The sequence below is a fragment of the Trachymyrmex cornetzi genome, unplaced genomic scaffold (genome assembly GCF_001594075.2).
Source record: "Trachymyrmex cornetzi isolate Tcor2-1 unplaced genomic scaffold, Tcor1.1 scaffold358, whole genome shotgun sequence".
NCBI classification, from domain to species: domain Eukaryota; kingdom Metazoa; phylum Arthropoda; class Insecta; order Hymenoptera; family Formicidae; genus Trachymyrmex; species Trachymyrmex cornetzi.
Window position 1 is genome coordinate 694,577 of NW_017298300.1, and position 4,439 is coordinate 699,015.

A 4,439-nucleotide genomic window follows, 5' to 3' on the forward strand; every position below is an offset into this window, starting at 1 on the left:
TTAAGTCGGAATCATGTTGCGAGAGTCCATCGAAAATACAAGACATAGTAAAATGTAATTTAAAATATTGTATTAAAACTTAATATAAAATTTTCTCTGCACAACTAAATTTTTAAATATCTTTTTCTCAATGTATCTAATATCGTCGAGAAGACCTTTTTATCCTTGTTGTTCGCCTAGTAATACTTGAGCACTTTTAGCGATACGAAGCTAATTTTCACTGTGCGACTTTTCACTGATAAATGTTGAACAGGAAATGAATTGTTACATTTCGTCAATTCTAGACCAATGGTTGCAAATTTAGTTGTAAAAACAGTTTATCATATTCTTAAAATACTGGCTCTCTTTTTCAAGGGTATAATGACTTGATAAATATTGCCGTTATATTTAATTACATAAGATCGTGATATGTTAATGGCGCACTTTGTCCTCCATTACAAACGGAAGGGTTACGTTCGCCGCGGGGAATACATTGAAATAATCACAGTCGCAGGGATATCGACTTAATCTTTCTATTCGAGCACGAAAGCGATTAATCCACGATATAATGCATATTAAGTGCATTCTAAGTTTAAACGGCACTTTAATTTTAGCGTGTAATAATTCTATACTACGCACTTACATTAAACTTATCGTTCTTGTTTTATTCAGGCACTTGAAGTAATAACATATCAATTAATAGTTTCAAAATCATAGTCATTTTACAAAAGACCCCGATAATTTCATTAAACCTCAATTCATGTTCTATTAAAAAAAAAAAAAACACAATAACTATATAACTGTTATTTCTTAACACCTTGGTTTTGCTGCGGTATTTAAAAATTTAGTTAGATACAGATCTGAAAATAATTTTATATTGCATTATCAAAATAGTTGTATAACGTTTAAACTGATGCTAGAATGTTAAAACTTTTTACAATATATTGCTCGTTATACCTAAGATTTCTATATGATTATTTTTGTAGTCTAACAAAATTATTTTCAATTCTAGTTAAATTTTTGAATACTTAAGAAAAATTATTCTTTCCGCGTAGATATTCAGTTAACTAAAAGACTAATTATATTTTTTTAGCCGTATACGAAATGGTTCTCTACCGTGATCAAACTTCTCACAGAAGCCCGGAATCATTTATGGATACACGATGTTTTTCATTAAAAAAGCAATAGCATTTGGCCGAAAGGAAGATTAGACAACAAACTAAAAAATTTCGTTGGAAGCAATTCCACCGGTTGTCGAATCAATCGATTGATTTAATCGAAGTTTAGTAGAGGTCGACGGGAGGTTGATTTTAGTAAAATTCAAAGGATCGGGCAAGATCGTGGACGATCGGGGTATCGCGGTAGTACGGCGCTCGATCGCGCTGTCGCGCGCAATGAAAACCCGACCTGCGCGCGACCGTGGGATTTTCGCAGCGCGGACATCGCGATTGGCCGGCCTGCGGCTCAATGTCACGCGGCTTCAAGGTAAACTATCGGTGACGTCAGGGTACGTCACTTAACAAGTGGGAGTGGATGGATAGATGTCGGCAGCCGCGGTGGTTCTCGCAAATCGCGCTCGGTATTTGTGGAAGCCCGTGCCGCCGCAACGCGACGCGACGTGATAATGCCGCGCGTTTCTTAGCGATATGTAGTGCTGTGTGCGGTAGCAGCAGTGCCGTCGACCGACTCGTCGCACGTGTTTTACTGTGCGTGGAAAATCACCGAAATACGTTCGCGCATGCTCCACCGCCGATGACGTCACGAAAATTGTGCTTTTGATCAAGCTAGCACTCTTCGGTGTGTATCTTTTTCTCTCCCTACTTCACCCTCCGCCTCTTTCCCTCCGTTTTTCTCTATCTTCATCTCTTCCCCTCCCCTACATTTTCCCCGTCGTTCGTTACGTTCTTTTTCTCCCTCTCTCTCTCTCTCGTCCCCCCATCTCCCTCTCTTTCCCTTTTTTTTTACTGGACGCACAATAATGTTACTGTGCAAAATCAAATAATCGCCGGGCCACACGCACACGACGGGGGAAAATCGTGGGGAAGCGGCTGGACCGCCGCGCCGACGGAAAATACGTGAGTATCAATTTGTCTTCCTTCGCCTGTTTACCTTTCAAAAGTCATCCGTCACACAGAGTAGTAGCCGTAAGCCTGTCGGACATGGCCTTCGCTTAGCGCGCACACCCGCGCGCGAGCGCGCACCTACCACACGTATACACGATTACACGCGCCCACGCACACACGTTCCCGCGTGATGCGCGAGCGCGCAGCAGCCGCATGCACGCACACGCATGCACGCACCTACGTCACGTCTCGGTCTCGGATTTCGATGGACCGCGAAACGGAGCGCGCCGAGAGAGAAGGAGAGAGAGAGAAAGAGAGCGAAAAAGAATCTTCCGAAAGTCTCTCGCGCGACAAGATGCGCCGGGATGCGTCGCGAGGCGATGTCGTCGCGAGATCCTCTTTTATTGATCCTCTTTGCGATGACATCGGATCGATGGTCGGCGAGAGACGACGGTGATTGTTGCAAGATTGCCGTCGCCAGAAACCGGTAGATCCGCGTTTTACCCTGCAGGGCCGTGGAAGGGGAAGGGCGGCGGCGGCGACGGAGGGGATTCCAGCAACGCCGGTAAATCCCGAGGGAAAAACTGAAATTGACGTTGTCGTGCAACTGCTCTCGGGACCGGTGCGGTGCGGTGCGGTGCGGTGGGGAGACGGAGACAGCATCGGCAGGCAATCCGGATGTCTCGCGGATGTCAGGGGAATCCAGGGATTCGAGCCAGCTGATGCTCTCCAATATGGAACATGGAACTCGGACGCCGACTATAGGAAAGAAAGGAAAAGGGGAGAGAGAGAGAGAGAGAGAGAGAGAGAGAGCTCTCGAGCGAAATGTGCCGGTCGGAAAAGACGTCCCCCGTCGAACGTGCTGACGAAATTTCGATGGAGAAACCACGCCTTAGAGATATCCGTCGATGTCGACATTTAGTCGCTTCGACCGAGACGTTACGATTGTATTATTACTATTTATTACCTCGTTGTCGTACGAGATGATTTATCGTCGACTGATTATTATCATCGGCCGATTCTTCTATACTATTTGCCAGCCTTTTTTTTTTTTTATGAATTGCCATAATTGCACGGCGTATTTAATCGTAAGGCTCATTAATAACGTATGTGTGGGAACGTGTAATGTGTATTGGTTGCGTCCGTGTGCGTAATTTCTAATAAAAATTGATTCTTTTAGCTTACAAAGCAAGGATATTGAATCTGTGGTATTTTTTATCCCTTTTAATCCGACAGAAGGAATGACAGTTGCGTACAGTAGGTACAAGTGCGCACAAATGCCAGCCATGTGAATTAATTTTACGCATGTTTCTCCTTTTGTTTTTGTATGCATGGCAGACATGTCTCTCTGCGAATGATAATGTACTACTGCGACGTCGAATTCCGACTTTACGCCGTCGCGAAATAATTAAATCATACATGGACTATTGATTCGCGGCGATTGAAAAGAATGCATAAAATGTTTACTGAGCGTATCTCGGTTCTCAGTCGCGTTTGCAAAGGCGCATTTAGTGGAGCGCGGAGACAAATATATTTATTTTATTTTTTTTCGACAATAAAATTACATCGTAAATTCGCCTGTAATTTAAGCTGATAAAAACGACGTGGCCTCCACGATATCCCCTATCGTGGTATCGTACAGTGTTTGTGTTAAATATTATAAAACACAAGAAAAAATTTGTTGTCTTGCAACGCTCCGTTTTGTACCGCCATCTGCACTGAGCTGGATCTTGTTTTCGCAAAATCGCAATCGGTAATACAGAAATCTATGCGCGAATTGCAACTGCACTTTTGTCTCTGCTGCTATGTCGATTTAATGCGTTGTGGTATAAAACGCGTGATTAAATAGGATTTAGGTCATATGCAAACAAAATTACAAACTCGCTAAACTCCAGAACGTGTATTAATTTCAAAATAAATTTGACAAAATTAAATATTTATTTATTATATATAAATACAGAGAGCTCCAGATTTTTTTTGTACAAACTTTGATAGCATATTCTATGAGCAAAAATAAAAAAAGTTATATAAATGTATATATTGATCCTAAATACTTTATTAAAAAGTTATAACGAAAATATCAAGCTTATTTTGATATGAACGACACTTTGAAATGTAAACTGAGGTAAAATTGTTTCTCACACTTTATATTTTTATGTGCAACTTAACATATTCGTTATAATCATTGTTTAGTATACGAAAATCGTATATAGCAAAATATTCAATTCAGTGTGTAGGTATGTTAGACAGAGAAGAGTATCTTTTATTAGTTTATTATTGTTTGTTTATTTTCCATATATATGATAAATTATAAATTAATAAAAACTAATAAGTTTTTATAGACTCCTTTAATTAAAACAATTAATGAAACCATAAAAAATATATTACAGGCAATAG

General features: G+C 40.8%; 1 protein-coding gene across 1 annotated transcript in view; it reads left to right on the forward strand.

The window, feature by feature from the left end:
- Positions 1–1,493: 1,493 nt before the first annotated feature.
- The window catches only part of Mef2 (myocyte enhancer factor 2), a 75,775-nt gene continuing 72,829 nt past the window's right edge, over positions 1,494–4,439 (forward strand). Inside the window, exon 1 of the mRNA XM_018510904.1 lies at positions 1,494–2,054. The gene's annotated coding sequence lies outside the window, so the exon portion shown is untranslated. The remainder of the gene's footprint in view (positions 2,055–4,439) is intronic.